The sequence below is a fragment of the Mobula birostris genome, chromosome X (genome assembly GCF_030028105.1).
Source record: "Mobula birostris isolate sMobBir1 chromosome X, sMobBir1.hap1, whole genome shotgun sequence".
Lineage (NCBI taxonomy): Eukaryota > Metazoa > Chordata > Chondrichthyes > Myliobatiformes > Myliobatidae > Mobula > Mobula birostris.
The window spans coordinates 79,156,668-79,181,121 of record NC_092402.1 but is presented as its reverse complement, the minus strand read 5'-3'; the positions used below and the strand labels follow the sequence as shown (position 1 = coordinate 79,181,121).

At 42.2% G+C, this 24,454-nt stretch overlaps 1 protein-coding gene across 3 annotated transcripts in view; it reads left to right on the top strand.

Moving 5' to 3' along the window:
- tmem98 (transmembrane protein 98) overlaps positions 1-24,454 on the top strand; it is a 65,513-nt gene that overhangs the window by 6,868 nt on the left and 34,191 nt on the right. Inside the window, exon 1 of one of the 3 annotated variants that reach the window (XM_072249703.1) lies at positions 3,408-3,492. The exons of the other annotated variants lie outside the window; for them this stretch is intronic. The gene's annotated coding sequence lies outside the window, so the exon portion shown is untranslated. Of the gene's footprint in view, positions 1-3,407; positions 3,493-24,454 lie in introns of those variants that run through there. 3 annotated transcript variants of the gene reach the window in all.

Genomic DNA, 24,454 nt, shown 5'->3' with positions numbered 1-24,454 from the left:
GGCTGCTGCATCCGAGAACACCACCATCTTACCAGAAGCACTCACTGTGTTCCTTCAAGTTAGAGATCAGCAGATCCTTGAACTTTAGGGGAATCACGAATCATGAGATAAGGGTGGAAGTTGATGCTGTGCTAGAAAATCAGGCGTCATCTTGTAGTAGGCCAAAAGGCCCTGGCAGCTGACTCCTGTTTCTCGTTCTTTGTTCGTAAGCCAAAAAGCACAGGTCATCTAATGACCAAAATTTTGGAAAATTCAAAGGCAATCTCCATAATCAATTAAGGCTGGTCCAAGAAGTGGTATTATTGCAAGAGATCTTATTTAGTTATTTGGGTCTTGTTCGGTCTCAAACCAGCCACAGACTGGTCTCTCTCTTTCTCACCTGATAGAACAAAATTCAACCAGCACTGTGCTATCTGGTCCCTGAGTCTCAGCAACACCAGAGGATGATTGAAGATCCCAGGTCTGACCAGTGCTCTGTGATCTCAGCTGTGGCATCTACCAGGTGATAGCTACAAATATGTTTTGTATATCGTCCAGCCTTATTGTATTCATCAGCCCTAAAGGTTTATGTGTGGAAGAAGAGAAATGGTGGGTCACTGATCTCTGTGGTCACTTCAGTAACTCCACAATTCTGTCTTCATCTGTTGTCAAACCTGTGTAGTTTTCAGCAGGGATAGAGATCACGAGTGGTAAGTCCAGATAAGTTAACAGTCTGCTTTCATCAAATAGTCTGAAGTGAGTTGTAAAACCCTTATGCTACGTCATCTGAGTTTGGTTACTGACTCAGTCCAGGGACTGAACCCATGACCTGTATCATAGTCTGACATGTGACATGTGTGATGATGAACAGTTCCGGCTTAAAACGTCGACTTTATTCCCCTCCATAGGTGCTGCCTGACCTGCTGAGTTCCTTCAGCATTTTCTGTGTGCTGCTCTAGATTCCTGGCATCTGCAGAATCACAGGTCCAAGTTGCACTACCACAAACACTCTGATGGTGGCACTGTTGGGCACAGGCTGCATGTCTTGAACATAAAACTGATATGGACAGTCCCCCTGTTAGGACCAGGCTCAATGTTTGTAAACTGGAATGTTCATCATGAACTCAAAAAGCTTGTGGGAGAGAATCACAGAATCCAGCATTTTGTGTGTGTTGTCAGTGATAATAAACATGATTCTGATTCTGACCAGCATGCTTCCTGGTAAAAAGACCTTCACAATGAAGATAGTAAAAAAACTCATGGTCATTAAGAGGAACAGGTGACCTGCACAGGTGGGAAACTAGTACAGCTGGCAAATCCCACTGCTGTGGATGTCATCTGTTCCTCAGTAAAACCAAAGCTGATGAAATCATTTCCTGTGAGCACGGGGCATGGACAACTTCCCTTTTGCAGCCAGGACAGTAAATTGGCAAATTTAGTAGAAGCCTTTTGCAGTGTTTTGGAAGAATCTTGTGAGGATGAAATTGAGTGTTAATGTGATTTCTGTTTCAAAGTGGAGAGCTGCCGGTGGTTGAGTGTGGCTGAATATCATTCTGCATAATGTCACATGATAGTTCTGGAAAACCTGAGCCTGCAAGTACATTCATTAGAATAGTGTGGATGGAATGAAGACCCTCTTCTCTGAGGGATATGCCTTTGTCTCCTTCCCAATGTCCCAACTCAGCCTGTATGGGCAGTGCTGCCAGTAATATCACAACACATCAAACAAGAAATGCGTACTTATGCATTTAAACACTGGAAAATGAACTCCTTATTAGCTGAGGAAGATTGTTATCAGGTTGGCAGGTAGCATCCAATTGAGAATTGCAGGGATTAGTGCGTGGGCCCCACCTATTAACAATCTATATCACTGTTTTGGCTGAAGGGAACCTGATTTAGAGGCTAATACATTAGAGGCTTTGAAGAGATGTTTGGATAGGCACATGGATGTGAGGAAGATGGATGGATGTGGATATGGTGTAAGTAGGAGGGAGTAGTGTTTGGATGTTTTTGATTTGCTTTTTATCTGGTTCAGCACAAGGTTTTGGGCTGAATGGCCTGCTCTTGTGCCGTAGTGTTTTGTGTTCTATGTTCTTCCCAGCTTTGCCAATGGCAGCATATTAGATGGAATTGTGAGTATGGAGGAGGATGTAAAGAGACCTAAAGGTGACCTGGACAAGCTAAGTAAGTGAGCAACTATTTGGAATATACAATATGATGTGGAAATGTGAAGTTGTCCATTTGGTACATAAAACAAAAAGAACAGAGTATTTTTAAATGATGAGAGATTTGGTAGTGTTGATACTCAAAGGAAGTGGCTGTCTTTGTGCACAGGTCACTGAAAGCAAATATACAACCAGGAGAGCAAAAGTTCAAAGAAGCAAATATTATCAAAGTACATATACCTGGTCAACCAAAAATCAGCCAGGTGAACCCAAATGTCACATAAATTTCACCCATATCCCACTGGACAGGGCCACTTCTTATGAATAAAACATATGAGTCGTGAATCCCTGCGCCAGTTGATGGCTTGCTGCATCATTTTTTGTTTTACTGATCTGAGTGACCTTGATTAAGATATAAACTAGAGTTTCTATGAGGATCTCCACCCTGCAGATGAACAGAGTGGTGTTCAGGCAACCTTCAATTCCCTTGTGAGAACATGAAACTTCTTTCCTCATTGCCTAATTCTGAGAGGAGACCGCCTCCCTTCAAGTCCGGCTTAGTTGTCTTGTCCCAATTGATCCACAGGATCATCTGGTACATGATTCATGGATGAGGATTTGTATGAAACTTTGAGAGATTATGGGAGCTGCCTCTCATCCCCTCTGACCTTTACAAAGTAGCCAAGGGGTGAGTGGTTGCTGTGTTGTTGCCATGGGGATATGCATGACATGATTTGACAGATTAGACATGGAGAGGACATTTTCCTGACTAGGAGTCCACCAAAGAGGTTCATAATAATACGTAAGCCCTCCAGGACTGAAACAAGGAAAGCTTTCTTCATTCAATCTGTGGCAAGTCTGGGATTCTTCACTACAAAGGTTTGTGGAGGACCAAAAAATATTCTAACATGGTTTCAAACTGGATTTTAGCCAACACTTTGATATTTTGCAGGCTCCAATTAGGCCATGATACATGTGGACATGTCTTAGTAAGCTAAAGCAGGTACAATTCAACTTCTAGACCATTGTTTTTTGTACTCATCAATACTAGCATGTGAAATTTTCCCCTTCCTGCTTGCCATGTGATTGAGGGCTTTTGAAAAATGATTTGTCAAAAGACTCTGAGAGGGACTGAACTAAGTTAAGGCCGACCAATGATCAGCTTCTGCTGAGAGATGTCACCGTTTTGTGTAATCATAGTTAGTGATTGGGTCAAATGTCAAGCCAAGCCTGTTTCTGTTTACTTTTCAAATGATTGGAGCTTGTGTGGAAACAGTGGCTCAGGCGGAAGATTGGAGATAAAATTACAGTGTTTAGGAAGTCTGTCCAGGAAAGGTGACAGAGAGAGGTAAGTAAAAAATGTTATGAACAGTGCTCACATTTTTTCTTTGATAAATAATTTATGCTTCTTTGTTTTGATTCAATTAGCAACAGGTATCATTGGATCGAAAACCAAACTCTGTAAAGCTGTGGATTTATTGTGGGAGTGGCTATTTTTAGGATGATCATGTTGGGGCTCTGGAACAACAGAGCTAGAGATGGAAGCCCTGTAGCATCACTGGGCAAGTTCTGATTATGCTGAGCAATGAGGGGCTTTACTTTTTCTCTGCGTCAGTTTGCTGCCCTGTCAGTGAGCAGCCTGCTGTCTGTTCCTTCAGAATGGGTTATAGCTGAGGAAAAACTCAAAAAGTTTCAACATTCTATCCCTGGGCATTATGGAATGAATTGATTTTACCTCCAATAATGACATTACAGCTTGTCTGCTCCGAGGAAGGAGTTAACAATGCCTTTATCACTGCACAGCTCAAGTTCAAATTCAAACATACATGAATATCCCTGAATATAGCCAAATGAAACAGCGTCAGTGAACCCTACTTTGGTTTATGTGTAGAAATAGGGTGACTTTGTTGTCCCTCTTATGTGGGAACTCTAGGGTCCAGCCAGGTTGTTGGGTATCACAGAGCTGTATTGCCACTAGAGTTGGTGTGTATGGACAAGCAAAGACAAAGGACAAAACCAATTATTAGGAACTCTCTCCTGTGATCTCTTCTAACGCATTCACCCAGAAACTGATTTAAATCAGCGAAGAAAGTTCAGAGGCAATGCTTTGTGTTTTCTAACTTACTGTATGTTGAACCAAGGAATAGTCTAATGATGAATCTGTCAGGAAATGTAGAGGAGGCTTTACCCAAAAGTGGAGTAGTGGAGATGATTTAGCACTAAATTACATTTTGCTAATAAACTGCAAAATAACAAGCCACAAGGGGCCACTACACAAGAGAGAATGGATACTTAACACAACGAGGGAACAAGGACATTGAAGCCTAGGAGCAGCTGGCTGGTTCAATCAGTCAACAAGGGGTGTGGGGTGTGGGTGAGAGCTGGGTTTAAATAGGCTGCAGATAATAAGGTGGAGATGAGTGGTAGGTGATTCTTGTTGGCTGGAGACTGGAAGGTGTCTGTCTGTGCAAGTCTGACAGTTTCAGGTACAATTGTTGCATCTGTTGGATTCAGTAAGGAACTTAAACACTCACAGAGATGAGGGGAAGAAGTGGATCTGACTATGCAGTGGTGTGTTAAGGAAATGGATGCAGTCTCCTGGTTGATTCTTCTTCAATTTGGAGATGGGCTGGTCTCTGTTGCATGGCATCATAGGAAGATGGACTGGATCATTTGATGACACAGGGTGGGGGTGTTGTGGATAGTGTGGAGGGTTGTCAGGGGTTACAGTGGGATATCAATTGGATGCAAAACTGGGCTGAGAAGTAGTAGATAGAGTTCAACCCAGATAAGTGTGAGGTGGTTCATGTTGGTAGGTCAAATATGATGAGAGAATATAGTATTAATGGTAAGACTCTTGGCAGTGTGGAGGATTGGAGGATCAGAGGGATCTTGGGGGCCAAGTCCATAGGACACTCAAAGCTGCTGCGCAGGTTGATTCTGTGGTTAAGAAGGCATATGGTGCATTGGCCTTCATCAATTGTGGGATTGAATTTAGGAGCTGAGAGGTAATGTTGCAGCTATATAGGGCCCTGGTCAGACCCCACTTGGAGTACTGTGCTCAGTTCTGGTTGCCTCACTACAGGAAGGATGTGGAAGCCATAGAAAGGGTGCAGAGGAGATTTACAAGGATGTTGCCTGGATTGGGGAGTATGCCTTATGAGAATAGGTTGAGTGAACTCTGCCTTTTTTTTTTCCTTGGGGTGATGGAGGATGAGAGGTGACCTGATAGAGGTGTATAAGATGATGAGAGGCATTGATCGTGTGGATGGTCAGAGGCTTTTTCCCAGGGCTGAAATGGTTAGCACAAGAGGGCACAGTTTTAGGGTGCTTGGAAGTAGGTACAGAGGAGATGTCAGGGGTAAGTTTTTTATGCAGAGAGTGGTGAGTGTGTGGAATGGGCTGCCAGCGATGGTGGTGGAGGCAGATACGATAGGGTCTTTTAAGAGACTCCTGGACGGGTAAATGGAGCTCAGAAAAATGGAGGTCTATGGGTAAAGCCTAGGTAATTTCTTAGGTAAGGATATGTTTGGCACATGTTTGTGGGCTGAAGGGCCTGTATTGTGCTGTAGGTTGTCTATGTTTCTATTCACTCCTGATTTGTCTTACCTGGGCTAATCAGCACCCTAGGTCTAGTTAACAGCTTTTAAAATCCTGAAATGTTCAATGGCTTGGGGGAGCAGTTCAGATTTCTATTTGTGTGGAAATGTGATTGCTAATCTCAATACTGATTTGTTCACCACCATTTTCTGAATATCCCTCACCTGTGACAGTAGCTTCCCCAAACCTGCTCCAACAAACATCTGTATAGTTTTAAAGACTGTGATTAAATCTTTCTCCATCAGTCTAAACTTAAGAAAATAAAAATCATGTTCCTGGTAACATTCTGGTGAATCTGTGTTCATCTGTCTAAAATTAGGAACTGAATCCAAGCCTTTGGATGGGGTTTGGCAAATTAAAGGTTTAAATTCTAACTCCCTTGAGATAAAACAGGGCTTCTGCTTTTTAACTCATTTATATACTGACAACTGTTACAATGCAGAAGTGATAAATTGGCTCAAAGTTTTTAAAAGAAGTAAACCATTAGTCCCTTTCTACCACCTCTTTAGTCTTGATTAAGCAAATATCCATTTCCTTATACAAAACTAGATTTATGCCTGTTTCCATAATCATTGAGCAAGATTTTACTCGGGCCACTCTTAATTCCTTGGCCAATCAGCTTGATCCTGTGTCCTATGGATCTTGACCTCTCCACTAATGAAAACAGCTTCTCTTTCTTCACTGTGACGATTTATGACTTTGAATACTTCCAGTGAGAGGCTTTTCAACATGCTATGCTCTGAGGAAGTGTAAGTCGCTCCTCGAGTCTGCTAGCCTGCAGGTCACCCTTGGACAAGGTGTGGTACCTGCTTAACCAACCCCTGCCCCTCGTGATCAGGGTCATGTGAAGCCATGGGGGCAGGTGATGGATGGCCATGTGAGCAGCTGATGCACATCACAAGTCCTGGTTATGTGACCACTGACACCAGGCAGACAATCACTGGAGAGTATTGATAATGGCTGGGGTCATCTGTCTTGTAAAGCCACTGCCCAGAAGAAGGCAATGGCAAACCATGCCCATAGTTCTTGGCAAATGTTTCTATCATGGACATGATTTGACCATGATCGTCCACATCATACAAAGTGGCACATAATTATGATGCTCAAAAGAGAGCATGCCAGTCTGTCCACATAACTAAATCCTCATCTCTGGGAACTTTCTATAAATGTACTCTGTATTCTTTCTATGATCTGCATATCCAAAAGTCTGTTCATAATTGGACATATTAATCTAGAAATTCAATTGTACAACAGTGCTTGGAGCTTGAAGGTTGCTTTTTAACTGGAGTAAAACACAATGAACCATTTTCCAGATCATTTTTGTTACACTGGAAATTTGATCAGGTGCTCTCAAGAGGATGAGCATCTTGATGACCTAACAGAACTTCCTCTTGAATAATGCAAGTGTTGACATCATTTTCTTTGGAATGCATTGTTTACAACATATTGAGTGAAATTAGAACAGGTTATCCTGTGAGTTACTACTGATGGGTTAACTTGTCCTTCACAGTGCAGAGCTTGGTTGACATGCTGATGACATTGATTCAGTACCCTTCCTCCTCAAACAGCAATGACTTCCTCAAATCCCCTGATTTTGCTTCCATCACCTTGAGGCCTGGACCTTGAAAGCCCTTTTTCTGATCACCCAGGGTACAAATCCTGAACTTCTAATCCCCAGTGATCTAGGACCTATAATCTCGGTACCTACTGTCTCAACCCTCTGAGTCACACCAAGTCATCATTTAAGGCTACCTCCTTGTCCCCTCCACCTCCTCCCCTTAACCCGATATCTCAGTCATGTGCACAACTACATGTATGAAATTGTGGAAGTTATGGCAAGGCAAGGGTTAACATAATGTCCAGGTAAGGATAGGTTACAAATAGAGTGCGGACGGTCCAGGTCAGAAAATCTTTGAAGAGCATAGCTCCCTTTGCATAGCAGTTTGCTTTCTGGAGATGAGGTAAGAATATAATGAATAGATGTGAATAACACACACCAATTAAGGGACAATTGCTTTACTAACTTAAAAGTATTATCGATTGTTAGCTTGCAGTATCTATTGACTTTTAACACCTGTATTATGAATGATGATTGATCTTGCAAATAAGAAATTCAATTATATACAGTTTACCAAATGGTCAATATCCATAACTGATAAGCCAATTCTGTATAAAAATAACTCTTCTGTTCAGACTTCAGAATAGTTTGGTGACAGGAGCCATGCTGTTCTCCTTGTGCACAAGTAAAATAAAGCATGATTGAGGAACAAGGTATGAGTTTTCAGAGTCCAGTTAATAGGTGACAACAAAATATATGTAAACCTTACTTGCAATATAATGGGAAAAACATGCTTGAAGTAGTGTCATAGGTGCATGGCATCAGATATAACAACATTTTAAAGAAAAATATAATTTATATACTATTTTTACAAGAAGAAACACAATTAGAATATAAGAAGTTCCTGGTAAAGCAAAGTGGTCAAATTACTCATAGTGTTGCTGAGTGGTACACTGAGAGGGTTATAAAGGTTGTGCAGGATGGCTCAAGAACTGAATGGTTAAAGGGAATTAGTTGTTTTTGAACCTGATATTGTTGGACTTCAGGTTTCTGCACCTGCTGCCCAATGGTAGATGTGAGAAGCATAGCCCAGACGATGAGGATCTTTGATTATAGATGTTGCATTCTTAATGGCAGCATCTCATATAGGTACTACAGATTGTGGGGAGGGATATGTCTCTGATGTATTGGGCTGCGTTCACTGCTTTCTGCAGCTTCTTGTATTCCTGTGCATTCCAATTGCTGTACCACACCAGGAGCAACCAGTCAAGATATTTTCGAATGTACATTTGTAGAGGTTTGTTAGGACCAGAGTAGCAGGCCAGAAAGTGGAGGGATGGAGAGAAGGTAGATGTCAGGGCCAGTAAAAGCAGATGGGAGCAAAGTAATAGATGTGATGGGATGGATAGTTTGAAGTATGTGTACTTTAATGCTAGGAGTATTAGAGTTAAAGGTGATGAAGAGGTGGTGAGTTGCACTACTGATCATAGACAATATGACAGCTGCACTCAGAAGGGACATAATGTAGGGCTCATCGAGAGTCTAAAATGGGTAGAACTCAAAAATAGGAAGGGTGCAATTACTCTTATGGGATTGTACTATAGACCCCCAACAGCCACTGGGACATGTACTGCGACCTTCTAAGTGCAAGAAGTTTAGTGGGGCAGAATTTGTGAGATTTATCCTTGATGGTTTCTTAATCAATATCTAGATACTCCAACAAGGGAAGGGGCTGTACTGGATCTGGTGTTGGGTATGAGGCTGGCCAGGTGACTGACATTCAGTGGGTGAGCAATTAGGGAACAGTGACCACAACAACAGTGACCAAGTTTTAAGATAGCTCTAGATAAGGATAAGTATTAACCTTGTGGGAGAGTACTAAACTGGAGCAGGGCAAATTACAAGGGCATATTGGGCAGGAACTAGGGAGACTTAATTGGGAACAGCTGTTTTTGGGCAAATCCACAAAGTGTAGGTTCCAGTCAGAAGGAAGGACAAGGATGGCAATGTAAGAGAACCTTGGATGTTGAGGGACGTGTTGAATTTAGTCAGAAGAAAAAGGAAAAGTATGTAAATCGTAGTAAGCCAGAATCAAACAGAGCCCTGGAGGATTATCAAGAAGCCAGCAAAGAATTCAAAGAAGGCATTAGGAAAGCCAGGGAAGTTCAAAATAAAATTCATTATCAGAGTACATACATGTCACCACATACAATCCTCTTTTTCTGCGGGCATACTTAGCAAATCTATGGAATAGTGTAAACTGGAACTGTTAACTGTAAACAAGCTGTGCAAATCCAGATATAAATAAATAGCAATAAATAATGAGCATGAAATAACAAGATAACAGAATCCTTAAATGAGTCCTTAAAGAAGTGTAGCTATCCCCTTTTGTTCAAGAGCCTGATGGTTAAGGGGTAGTAACTGTTCTTGAACCTGGTGTTGCGAGTCCTGAGGCTCCTGTACCTGCTACCTGATGGCAGCAGTGAGAAAAGAGCATAGCCTGGGTGGTGAGGATGTTTGACCATGGATGCTGCTTTCCTGCGACAGCATTTCATGTAGATGTGCTCAATGGTTGGGAGGGTTTTACCCGTGATTTACTGAGCCGAATCCACTACCTTTTGTAGGATTTTCCACTCAAAGATATTGGCATTCCCATACCAGGCTGTAATGCAGCCAGTCAGCACACTTTCCACCACACGTCGATAGGGTTTTCAATGATGTGCCAAACCTCAGCAGACTCCTGAGGAAGTAGAGGCACTGTCATTTTTTTTTGGCAATTATATTTATATGATGGGCCCAGGACAGGTCCTCTGAGATGGTGACACTCAGGAATTTAAAGTACCTGACCCTCTCCACCTCTGATTCTCTGATGATTACTCGCTCATGGACCTCTGGTTTCCCTCTCCTGAAGTCAACAATCAATTCCTTAGTCTTATTGACATTGGATGAGAGGTTGTTGTCATTACACCACTCAGCCAAGTTTTCAGTTTTCTTCCTGTATGCTAATTCATCACCCACTTTGATATAGCCAACAATATTGGTATTGTCAGAAAATCTATATATGGTGTTGGAGCTATGCTTAGCCACACAGTCATAGGTGTAAAGCAAGTAGAGCAGGGAGATAAGTACACATGCTTGCGGTGCTCCTGTGCAGATGGAGATTGTGGAGGAGATCTTTTTGCCAATCTGAACTGACTGGGGTCTATAAGTGATGAAATTCAGGTCCAATTGCACAAAGGGGTGTTGAGGCCCAGGTCTTAGAGTTTACTGATTAGTTTTGAGGGTATGATGGTGTTAACTGCTGAGCTGTGATCAATAAAGAGCATCCTGATGTATGTATCTTTGCTGTCTAGATGTTCCAGGGTTGTGTGAAGAGCCAACGAGATAGCATCTGCTGTAGACCTGTTGCTTTGGTAGGCGAATTGGAGCGGATCCAAGTAGCCATTCAGCTGATATGCTTCAACACCAGCCTCTCAAAACACTTCATCACTGGATGTAAATGCCACTGGATGGTAGTCATTTAGACAGGTTACCATGCTGTTGTGCATCGGTATGATTGAAGCCTGCTTGAAGCAGGTGGAGCGAGAGGTTGAAGATGTTCATGAATACACCAGCCAGGTGGTCAGCACAGGTCTTCAATACTCTGTCTGGACTGGATGCTTTCTTTGGATTCACTCTCTTGAAGGCAGCCCACACATCATCTTCAGATACTGAGACCAAAGGATCATCGGGAGACATGGGGGTATGTGACGGTTCCTCCCCATCCTGGAGATCAAAGTGAGCATAGAAGGCATTGAGCTCATCTGGAAGCGAAGCTCTGCTGTCCCCTATGTTGCAAGATTTAGCTTTGTAGGAAGTTATGGCATTCAAATCCAGCCATAGCTGTTAAGCATCCATCGCTGATTCCAGTCTTGTCTGGAATCACCACTTTGCTTGAGAAATGGCTTTCCGGAGATCATACCTGCACCTCTTGTAGCGTTCTTGATCTGTGTTAATAAAGTCTGTAATGAGCCTGGTGAAGTCATTCAGGTCCTCAAATGAGTTCTTAAACACCGCCCAGTCCACTGACTCAAGGCAATCCTGTAACTATTCCTCAGCCATAAAAAATCCTTGGCAAGTAGGTTTAAAGAGAATCCCAAGTCATTCTATACATATATCAAGAGCAAGAGGATAATTAGGGAGAGGTTGGGTCCAGTCAAGGGTTAAGGGTGAGGGGTGATGGGGGCAAAACGTTTGCTTGGATACAGAAAATGTGGGCAAGGTCCTTAATGACTACTTTACATCAGCATTTACCAAGGAGAGGGATGTGGAGGATAGGGAGATTAGTGCTGAAAGTACGAATATACTAGAGCATTTTGAAGTGTAAAGGAGGAGGTAGTGTTGCGTCCCAAGCATTCAGGTGGATATGTCCCAAGACCCTGATAGGATATATCTGAGCTTATTGAGAGAGGGAAGTGAAGAGATTGCTGGGACCTTTGTCTTGTGTCCTCCCTATCCACAGGCAAAGTCCTGGAGAATTGGTGAGTGGCTAATGTTGTTCTATTGTTCAAGAAGGGAATCTATAGACTGGTGAGTTTCATGTCAGTGGTCAGGAAGTTACTGGAGAGAATTCTTAGGGATATGACTTTTGAGCATTTGAAAACCCATGGCCTAATTAGGGAGAGGCAGCACAACATTGTGCGTGGCAAGATATGCCTTACCAACTTGATTGAGGTTTTTGACAAAGTGATGAGAGAGAGATTGATGAGGGTAGGGCAGTGGATGTTGTCTACATGGATTTTAGTAAGGCATTTGACCAAGTCCCTCATGGGAGGCTAATCTAGAAAATTAAGATGCATGGGATCTGTGGCGAATTGGCTGTTTGGATTCAGAATTGACTTGCCCATAGATGACAGAGGGTAGTAGTTGAGGGAACTTATTCTAGCTGGAGGTCTCTGATCAGTGGTGTTCTGTAGAGATGTATACTGTGACATCTGCTGTTTGTGATGTACATACAGTAAATGACTTAGATGAAAATGTAGATGGGTGGGTTAAGTAAGTTTGTGGATGATCCAAAGACTAGTAAAGAATACAGCATGATATAGACCAGTTGCAGATACGGGCAGAGAAATAGCAGATGAAGTTTAACCCAGCCAAATGTCTTTTTTTAAAAAAAAAAAAAAATTCCTCCTTACCTCTAAAAGGCTGCCCCTCAATTTTGAGGCTGTGCCCTCTAGTTCCATAGGAAACATCCTCTCCACACCCACCCTATCTAGTCCTTCCGACATTTGGTAGGTTTCAATGCGATCCCCACACACTTTTCTAAATTCCAACAAGTACAGGCCCAAAGCTGCCAAACACTCCTTATGTTAACCCCTTAATTCCTGGGATCATCCTCGTGAACCTCCTCAGGTCTCTTTCCTTTCTGAACACATCCTTTCTGAGATATAGGGCCTAAAACTAGTGATAATACTCCAAGTGCAGCCTGACTAGCATCTTATAAAGACTCAGCATTATCTCCTTGATTTTATATTCTATTCCCCTTGAAATAAATGCCAACATTGCATTTGCTGTCTTCACCATAGACTCAGCCTGTAATTTAACTTGGAGTCTTGCACCAGTGTCAGCTGGGAAACACAATTTCCCAACACTATTCCATCTTTCAAGATTATATTTCAACAATGACCCTTCAAAATGTGCCTGACCTGCTAAGTAGCCCCAGGATTTTCTGTTTTCATTTCAGATTTCCAAGCCCACTGTTTCTTTAACCTATCACTTATATTTCTGAACTATCTTTTGTAATGAAGCCTGGGCTGCTAGAATACTGAAGCCATGGAGAGGAATTTTCAGTGAGGGCTCATGGTTGGGTAGGGCAATAAAATCTGTGAGAAGGACATGTTGCTATGGTGAGGCCTTGCTCTTCTCAATGGCTAACAAAACTCAACTAAATAAAATTCAGAACAAAGCATTCACTGAGAATTCCAAACAGTATTCAGTAATCCAAACATTGTTAATCTTTTGTTAGCTTGGCCAAGAAACTTTTAGAATAATTCTAGCAGGAATCCTCCTCCATGTAAGTGCAAGGGAACAGGACTTTACAATGTAATGCTAATTCTCAGTTATTCTTGGACTAAAGAGGAGTTTACCTCAACTGCCCGGCATTTGTTTTCTGTTCTGTCCCCTCAGTGAAAGGGACTGTTGTACAGAGAATCCAGTAGCATTGAATAGAAACTGGGTGTTAATTTCTACAGTTGCTGACTTGGTTTTTCTTTAATTTCTAAAGATTTTGCTTAAAAGCCAATAGTTTAACTCCTGGAAGACAAGAGTACTTTAGAATTTGCAATGCTGCAAGTATATTTTGAGGATTTAGTCTTGGTGAATATCAATGCAGAGCAAAGGGAACTCACTTGTTATTGGAAAGCCATAAGACATAGGAGCAGAAGTGGACCATTCAGCCATCTAGTCTGCTCCACCATTTCATCTTGGCTGATCCATTTCTCGCTCAACCCTATTCTCCTGCCTTCTCCCCATAACCTTTTACACCCTGACTAATCACCAACTTGTCAACCCTCACCTTAAAGACACTCAAACACGAGGAAATCTGCAGATGCTGGAATTTCAAGCAACACACGCACGCCAGGCCAGGCCGCATCTATAGGAAGAGGTACAGTCGATGTTTTGGGCCGAGACCCCTCGGCAGGACTTAAAGACACTCAATGACTTGGCCTCCACGGCTACCTGTGGCAATGAACTGCACAGATTCACCTCCCTCTGGCTAAAAAAAGTTCCTCCTCATCTCCATTCTAAATGGACACCCCTCTATTCAGATGTTGTGCAGTCTGGTCCTAGATTCCCCCACCAGGGGGAACATCCTCTTCACATCCACTCTATCTGGGCCTTTCAACATTCAATAGATTTCAGTGAGATGCTCCACATTCTTCTAAATCCCAGTGAATATAGGTGCAGACCCATCAATTGCTCCTCATAAGATAAGCTGTTCATTCCTGGAATCACTCTCTTAAACCTCCTCTAAGAAGCCAAAAACTGCTATCAATACTCCAATGAGGCCTCGCCAATACCTTATAAAGCCTCAGGATTGCTTTTATATTCTAGTCCTCTTGAAATGAATGCAAATATTGCATCTGGGTAACAGGTATTCAAAATCTGGTATGATCACTAACTCACTATGATCACTAACTCTATAGTCTGAATATGTCTCTTCCTGCTCTGTTTGATTCTTTCAAAATACAGTCTGGTGCTATAGCTTAGCTTAATTGGATCCATTGATTGCTGCCACATACAGGTTGCCCAGAATAAGCATGAAATCAACTAAAACCCTTGGGTATCTTTCAAATTGGTCCTTAGCTATTTGTGGAGCATGTGGTGCTCACATTTTCTTCCACAATTCATAATCTTATGAATATGGAAATCAGAAGCAAAAATGAAAATGCTTGTAATACCCAGGTACTCAGGCAGTATCTATAGAGGAAAAAATTGAAGTAAATAATCTGGAAATTGAAGTGTCTAATGGACACACAAGGAGATGATGGCCTTAGGGTATTAATGACTGTACAGAAGGGAGTTGGGTAAGTGGGGGCACTGGAGCTCTGTGATACTTGGGAGTTGATGGTGTGGTGAGAGATGCTGGTGGAAGAGGGATGGACCTGGCTCTCTAGTGAAGGAGGAAGTTTGGAAGTTCTGGGTTTGCACATTGGGGAACTGCAGAGTTGGTGGTGATACACTGAATTTCAGGGAGGAAGGTTATCAGGTTTGGTGGTAGAATTTAGTACTCTCTACTGTGTGGGGGTGGGTGGTGGAAATAAGAATGCAGGGCATGTAATTGACTTACTTGTCAGGTGTCCCACTCCAACCAATTCAATGGAAGATTAACTTGTCCCAAGAGTCAAGCAAAATCAGAGTGGCTGAGAATGACAGGACCTGTTCCCCGAAGAATCTTTTGGAATAATGCAACATCTTTCATGCTTTTTGTCTCTTGATATCGATATTCACACAAACGGATTCAATAAATTCCACTTAACAATGAAAGTAGGATAGGAGACGAGGAAGGCTAATGGCAGGGTCAATTGTAAGTAGATGGTAGTACTTGGTGAAAGAAGACAGTGACTGGGCAAATAAATAGGATGGGACAAATTTGACTAAAATGAAATTATACTTATGCAGCACATTCTACATTATTGCTGTTTCTCCTCATAGAGGGATATCTGATAGACAAAGCAGCCTGCTGATGCTCAGGGGTGGTTCGTTAGGCAACATCTATAGAAATGTAGTTCTTGTCTCTACATATTTCCAATACACCTGCAGTTTTTATTGAATCTGGTTACACCATCCAGATCAAAGGCCACACAGTGAACCAACTGGTAGAACCTGCTGCCTCACATTGCAGCTCCTGTGACCAAGGTTCTATCCACCTGCGACACTGTCAGAAAGAGCACCAGCTTTCTCCCATTTCCCTAAGACATGGATGTGTTAGGTTAATTGAGTACTATAAATTGCATATAGTGTGGAGGAGAGTAGTAGGCTTTGGTGAGCAGCTGATGGAAATATGGACAGAATAAAGTGGAATTAATATAAATGACAGTCAGTACAGATTCACTATCATTAGATTGCTGAGCCTATGGCGATGATCTTTGCATCATCAATGGGGACGGGAGAAGTTCTGGAGGATTGGAGGGTTGCGGCTGTTGTTCCTTTATTCAAGAAAGGGAGTAGAGATAACCCAGGAAATTATAGACCAGTGAGTCTTACTTCAGTGGTTGGTAAGTTGATGGAGAAGATCCTGAGGGGCAGGATTTATGAACATTTGGAGAGGCATAATATGATTAGGAATAGTCAGCATAGCTTTGTCAAAGGCAGGTTGTGCCTTACGAGCCTGATTGAATTTTTTGAGGATGTGACATTGATGAAGCTAGAGCCGTAGATGTAGTGTATATGGATTTCAGCAAGGCTTATTGAGAAAGTAAGGAGGCATGGGATCCAAGGGGACATTGCTTTGTGGATCCAGAACTGGCTTGCCCACAGAAGACAAAGAGTGGTTGTAGACAGGTCATATTCTGCATGGAGGTCGGTCACCAGTGGTGTGCCTCAGGGATCTGTTCTGGGACCCCTACTCTGTGATTTTTATAAATGACCTGTATGAGGAAGTGGAGGGATAGGTTAGTAAATTTGCTGATGACACAAAGGTTGGGGGTGTTGTGGATAGTGTGGAGGGCTGTCAGAGGTTACAGCGGGACATTGATAGGATGCAAAACTGGGCTGAGAAGTGGCAGATGGAGTTCAACCCAGATAAGTGTGAAGTGGTTCATTTTGGTAGGTCAAATATGATTGCAGAATATAGTATTAATGGTAAGACTCTTGGCAGTGTGGAGGATCAGAGGGATCTTGGGATCCGAGTCCATAGGACACTCAAAGCTGCTACGCAGGTTGACTCTGTGGTTCAGAAGGCATACGGTGCATTGGCCTTCATCAACCATGGGATTGAGTTTAAGAGCCGAGAGGTAATGTTACAGCTATATAGGACCCTGGTCAGACCCCACTTGGAGTACTGTGCTCAGTTCTGGTCACCTCACTATAGGAAGGATGTGGAAACTATAGAAAAGGTGCAGAGGAGATTTACAAGGATGTTGCCTGGATTGAGGAGCATGCTTCATGAGAATAGTTTGAGTGAACTCGGCTTTTTTCTCCTTGGAGCGACGGAGGATGAGAGGTGACCTGATAGAGATGTATAAGATGATGAGAGGCATTGATCATGTGGATAGTCAGAGGCTTTTTCCCAGGGCTGGAATGGCTAGCACAAGAGGGGATAGATAGTTTTAAGATGCTTGGAAGTAGGTACAGAGGAGATGTCAGGGGTAAGTTTTTTTTACCAGAGAGTGGTGAGTGCGTGGAATGGGCTGCCGGCGGCAATGGTGGAGGCGGAATGATAGGGTCTTTGAAGAGGCTCCTGGATAGGTAGATGGAGCTTAGAAAAATAAAGGGTTATGGGTAACCCTTGGTAATTTCTAAGGTAGGGACATGTTTGGCACAGCTTCGTGGGCTGAAGGGCCTGTATTGTGCTGTAGGTTTTCTATGTTCTATCATAAAATCTCCATTTTTAAAACAAAACACTACTCCCACCTCCCCCTTTTTATCTTTTTGATTTTTCAATTATTTTTAAGTTACCATGTCTTTACTTCTAAAGTGAATAATTGATAACTAGAGCAACACGTACAAAATGCTGGAGGAGCTCAACAGGTCAGGCAGCATCTATGGAAATGAATAAACAGTCGATGATTCAGGCTGAGCCCCTTCATCAGTACTAGAAAAGAAGAGGGCAGAAGCCAGGAATCCATAGCTGGATCTGATTTCTTTAGTAATGCCGAGATCATTTTTCCAGTCTCTCTATTTGAAGGGGTGTATACTCCATCAAAGAACAACCGGAACTCTCTGTGGAGTGAAGTGGTTCTGAAAGGGTGAACTCTTCATGTACCCATGACAGATATTCTGCCATGGAACATTTCCAAGACTGACTTGTAAAACTTGTCAGATGAGTGAGATATAATGCTGAGTCTTCCCTTTTCCAAATTTGGTGCAGGGAGGTTTGGGAAATGAAGAAAAACAAAGCAGTAAAATCTATGATAAAACAATACTTGAGATTAAGAAAATGTTTTCCATTTAACCCTCCATTGAAATGCAAACAGAACAAACCGAATAAAGTGTTCAGCCAATTGATCACACATGGTATTAATAAAATATGCTTAAAATTGACCTTTGTATAGTTACAATGGTTTTAGTTTAAACACAATAAATTATCTGAGTGTATTGTGAACCCTCACCCTTCGCTGTATCCTGTGAGATTGTCTGGGCCATAGATCAGTGTTCTCGAGTTTATAGCTGCACTTTGACAGTCTTGCACTCAAGAAACACAACTCAGAGCAGATGAAAAATAAACAAGCTGCCACTTTATTTGAGGAAATCCCGGTTAATATTTCAAAGCCACCTCCTGCTCAAATCATTCTGACTTGTCTTTTACATATAACGACAAAGAAGGGAGCCATCCAGACCATTAGGCCCATGCCAGCCCCTAGTATAGCAAATCATTACTCCCATTGCCATTCTCCTTACTTCTGTGTAGTCTTCCAATTTATTCTCACCACAGGTAGCATAGCGGTTAGTGCTACGCTATTACAGCTGTGCCGTTCGAGTTCGGAGTCCAATACCAGCATCGGCTGTAATGAGACTCTGAACATCCTCCCTGTGGAATGCATGGGTTTTCCCCAGGTGCTCTGGTTTCCTCCCACAGTCCAAAGATGTACTGGGTAGGTTAATTGGTAATTGTGAGTTGTCTAGTGATTAGGCTAGGGTTAAATCAGGGGATTGCTGGGTGGTGTGGCTCAAAGGGCTGGAAGAGCTTATTCTGTGCTGTATATCAATAAGTCAACCAATAAATAGGGTAGGTTAATTGGTCATTGTAAATTGTGCCAGGATGAGGTTAGGATTAAATTGGGGCTTGTCGGAGGTTTCTGGGTTGCACGGCTCAAAGGGCCAAAAGGGCCTACTCTGTGCTGTGTTGCTAAAGAAATAAACAACTTCCATTTGATTTTATTTTTTTACACTGACCTACATTCAGTGTTAGGTTACAGAGGCCTGTGAGATGTGAGAGGAAAGTAGAGAAACTGGGGAGCATCTTACATGGTCATAGAGAGAACATACAGACTTCACACAGACAGCAACTGTCTGGATCAAGTCTGGATCTCTTGTACCATGAGGTTGCAGTGCTAACTACTGCACCACCCTATGGTTAGTTCCACTGGCTTGATGTATTCCAATAAGCAATTATCCTCTTGCTTAGTAAGAGTAGACCCCTCTGCAATTGTAATGATGTTTTCCAGACATCGGGGGAATAGAGGCAAAGAAGTGGATATGCTTTCCTTGGGACTTTGGCAAATCCATTGGCACTGTCCATTCTTCATTGGCCTGTCGTCATGGTAGGTTTTCCCAGGCCACTGTGATTATGATGGTTGCATAGCGTTCTGACAGTATGAGGAAATTAATATTGGAATTGGTTTGTTATTGTCACATGTGCCAAGATACAGTGAAAAGCTTGCCTTGCATACTGATCAAATCATTACACAGTGCATTCAGGTAGAAACAGGTAAAGCAATAGCAGAATAAAGTGCAACAGCTACAAAGAAAGTGGAGTGCTGGCAAGCAATAAGATGCAAGATCACAATGAGATAGGTTGTGAGGTCAAGTGTCCAATTTATTGTATTAGGGAACTATTCAATAGCCTTCTAATAGTGGGGTAGAAGTTGTGTTTGAGTCTGGTGGAAATTGATAGGTTCTTGGTTAGTTAGGGCATCAAAGGTTACAGGAAGAGGGCAGAAGAATGAGGTTGAGAGGGATAATAAACTAAAACCTTTAGACAGGCCTAGAGCCAACCAATGCTCCTCATATGACAAGCCTTTCTGTCCTGCAATCATTTTCGAGACCTCCTTTGAACCCTTTCCAGTTTCAGCACATATTTTTCCTTAGATAAGGAGTCCAAAACTACTCTCAATACTTTGTGAGCCATGATGTAATGGCAGAGCAGACTCAATGGGCCAAATGGCCTGATTCTGCTCCTATGTGATATGGTCATATGGTCTAATACTTTCAGCCTTTTGTATCATCTGTCCTGGAACGATGAAGCATGGGTTCAGAAACCATTCACGCAGCTCCAAACAAAATGGTGCTCAGCAGGTGAAAAATTGGGTTAACCCAGAATAGAAAAATTATGTACTGATTTCTCAGTGTTCTAATGTCCATCAAGAAATTCTTTGCATTGTTATTCAGTGATTTAAAAAAAAAAAATCTCCCTGTACTTTATTGAAACATATTGTTTTCATCTGGTGAGATTTTTCAGACACACTGGTCTGAAAAAGCAGTTCTTCCTTAGTCACAGCACACCCAATTTTTGCTAACTCTATTTCCCCGCTCTTTGCTATTTAAAGGTTCAAAGCCTATTCCTTGTTCTCACTCAGCTGTGTCATGTTCAGTTATAATCTTTCAAATGCCTTAGCTCTTGGAATGTCAAAGTTGATGTAAACTCCCTTGTCTCCAGAACATTCCAGAATGCCTCTGCTGATCTCTGCCACATTTCAGAGTTTGCTGCTCATTGAGCAGCTCAACCCTTACTCAAGGAGAGGAGACTCCATCTACATTTTTTTTTCAGTCTACGGAAACTGATAGGGTGACTTATAGACATCTGACTGCATGGCAGGATTTGTCTTAAGTGTAGCAGTCCAGAGAGTGCACTCAGATCCTGTCTTTGTTGTTGTCACCAATGAAGATGTGTAGTATATTTATTTATTTGTTTGTTTATTTATTGAGATATAGCGCAGAATAGGCCCTTCTGGCCCTTTGAGCAATGCCACCCAGCAATCCCCAATTAACCCTAGGCTAATTACAGGATAATTTGCAATGGCCAATTAACCTACCAGCCGGTTTGTCTTTGGACTGTGGAGGAAACTCGTATGGTAATGGGGAGAATGTATAGATTCCTTACAGGCAGTGGTGGGAATTGAACCCGGGTAACTGGTACTGTAAAGCGTGTGCTAACCCACTACACTGCCATGAAAGAAGTGATATTCTTTCCATTTTCTCCTGACAGTCAAGGACCCTTTCAGGATTTTAAGTTTTCATCTTTTTCAAACAGCGTGCTAAACATGCATTCACACATCTGCTTCTGCCCCTTCCTTTCCAATCCCGAAATGTCAACTGTTTATTCCCCACCATAGATGCTGCCTCCAGCACCTAGTGTGTGAGACACATGTACCCTTATTGCTATGACAGATTATCAGGAATGGGATTCATTCCTCTGCTTGTAGTCCCACTCCTGCGAACATTCCTGCATGTAGCACTTCATGTCTAATGGCAGCTCCAGTAGTTCAGCCTCTGCTTAAATTCTAGGTACTGGAAAATAACTGGAAATCAGAAAAATTCCCTCCATTGCTGATGGAGGGAATCACTGTTGGCTCTATTACCTCTTCTCTTTCTATTCAGTGTGTCCTTCCAAAGCCTGATGGGATACTTAACATCTTGTCTCTGGTTACATCACTGTTCACAAATATACACAGACATTTCTTCTTGAGGACTTAATGCTTAGCCACCATTACAGCAACAGCATTAGAGGAAAAACCCTTGAAGAATTGCAGGCTTATTAAATCCATTTATACCATATGGTAATAATTAGAACTCAGACAGAGACTCCTGACCTCTGTTTGTTATCTAGCCGCAGATGATCTTTGCATCGCAGTTGGGATACTATTTCCCAGAGACTGAAATCCATGCTTGTTTGGTGCATTAAATGGATTAGGCATGTGGTTTTAAGTTGGAGACTACAAAAAGTAAAACCAGGAAGTTGACAATAAAAAGAACAGTTTAAAAATACTGAGGTGGTTTTCATGAGCTAAAGCTTCACTCACCTTTATGGTTCCTGATGGCAGCTGCCTGCAGATTTCCTGGCCACTGCGGAATGAATCAGAACCCGCAGAGGAGATGGCTGTAGAGCTGAGGGGGTGGGGGGGTGGGGTTGTAAACGTACCGATATAGCTTCAAAATTTCTGGCCAATTTTCCACCTTGCAGTATTTTAAGACCATGAGACCATAAGATATAGGAGCAGAAATAGGCCATTCGGCCCATTATTTTACTGCACAGGTCAAGTCCCATGTTGCTAGTGACCCCACGACGCCATTAACCATGGGCTCATCTCACTGGCAAAGATAGTAGCATGTATCTGTGTGATGAATTATGCATAGGGACACCTAGCTCTGCTGCTATATGTATGGTGGCGATGAAAAACTGAGGCTGACAGATGCAGGGGTCAACCTATCACTGGAGAAGTGTGGTCTTCAAGTTCAGTCCATAATCAATTTACAGGATTTGCTACTCATTTATAAATGCAGGTTGAATAGTAAACACAGAAATAAGCACTGCCTACCAGATAACACCATTTGATGGTCACCTGACACTGTCAGCATCTGATGCTTTAAGATGAATCATGTCTGGATGTCTCTGGTCAGTTTCCCAGTGGGCGTCAGTCAATCTAGAGATGTCCACTAGCAGAGTATAAATGCTTAAATAGGCTTTCAGGCATGATCTGTGCATGAAAATCATGCACAATTGAATCCAACTTGTAGGCATATGTTTGAAAATTCGGCATTTCCAATGCTGTAATAAGGGTTAGAGTTCAGAAGCAGCAATGATGTGTTTCTACAGCAGTATTACTACAATCAGCAACTCCATTCCTGACACAACATGAATCAACCTGGAGTCCCAAAGAACCATATCAAATGAAATTTGACATCAAGTATATTAGGTCAGGAAAGAACAATCTATTCAAAGTGGACAGCTTTCAAAGGTGCATTCTTTGAGGAGAAAGTTACTGAGATTCCACAATGTAGGACCTCAGTTTCTGGAGCCATAGTTGTCTGTGTTATAATGATGGAAAGTGGAGATCTAAAAGAGGGTGGAAGAGCAGGAACCAGAGACCTGAGAGAGGTTAGGATCAGAATCGGGTTTATTATCACCGGCATATGTCATGAAATCTGTTAACTTTGCAGCAGCAGTTCAATGCAATACATAATCTAGAAGAAAAAAAAACAAATAAAATAAATCAATTACAGATTAAAATCATGCAAAAAGCAGAAATAATTGTATATTTAAAAAGTGAGGCAGTGTCCAAGGGTTCAATGTCCACTTAGAAATCAGGTGGCAGAGGGGAAGAAGCTGTTCCTGAATCGCTGAGTGTGTGCCTTCAGGCTTCTGTACCTCCTACCTGATGGTAACAGTGAGAAAAGGGCAGGCCCTGGGTGCTGGAGGTCCATAATAATGGATGCTGCCTTTCTGAGACACCACTCCCTGAAGATGTCCTGGGTACTTTGTAGGCTAGTACCCAAGATGGAGCTGGCTAAATTTACAACCCACTGCAGCTTCTTTCAGTCCTGTGCAGTAGCCCCTCCATACCAGACAGTGATGCAGCCTGTCAGAATGCTCTCCACAGTACATCCATAGAAGTTTTTGAGTGTATTTGTTGACATGCCAAATCTCTTCAAACTCTTAATGAAGTATAGTCACTGTCTTGCCTTCTTTATAACTGCATCGATATGTTGGGACCAGGTTAGATCCTCAGAGATCTTGACACCCAGGAACTTGAAACTGCTCACTTTCTCCACTTCTGATCCCTCTGAAGATTGGTATATGTTCCTTTGTCTTACCCTTCCTGAAGTCCACAATCAGCTCTTTTGTCTTACTGAAGGTTGTTGCTGTGACACCACTCCACTAGTTGGCGTATCTCGCTCCTGTACACCCTCTCGTCTCCATCTGAGATTCTACCAACAATGGTTATATCATCAGCAAATTTATAGAAGGTATTTGAGCTATGCCTAGAGGGAGACTAACAAAAGAAAAAGAGAAAAAAATGTAGCACAGCTGTAAAAATTTTCCCGACGGCAGCCAATGACATTTAGTTGTATATCTCACGTTCAGAGTTGAACTAGAATCAAATGAACCTGTAATTGCACTGTATATCTGGTTTGCGTAATACCACCGGTCTAAAGATTGAGATCCCATCAGAATGTAGCAGGAACTAAGCAAACTTTGAACAGCAGATTTTATAGCCAAAGCTCTTGAACCAGTCTTTCCCATAGTGAAGAAACATGTAAAGATCCAAAGTTTTAAGCAGCAGTTTGAATGATTAAAGTTATAAATTTTATCCTATTTGAATATGACAACGCAGTATTAATGATTGGTCACCTTTCCATTTATGTTCTCTGATATTATCAATGCAGTACTGTGTGTTATGGACCCTGGAGAGATGTAGTGTCACAGCTCAGCAATGATTTGATTTGGAATTAGAGTCGTGTCCTGCTCCTTCTTTGATAATTATACTCATCATCATTATCATCATCATCATTATTACTATGTGCCATTTCGTGTGATGTGGGTGATCATGGTCTTTGACCATGACTGTTCTTGGCAAGATTTTTCTACAGAAGTGGTTTGCCATTGCCGCCTTCTGGGCAGTGTCTTTACAAGACAGGTGACTCCAGCCAGGATCAATAGTCTTCAGAGATTGTCTGCCTGGCATCAGTGGTTGCATAACCAGGATTTGTGATATGCACCGGCTGCTCATAT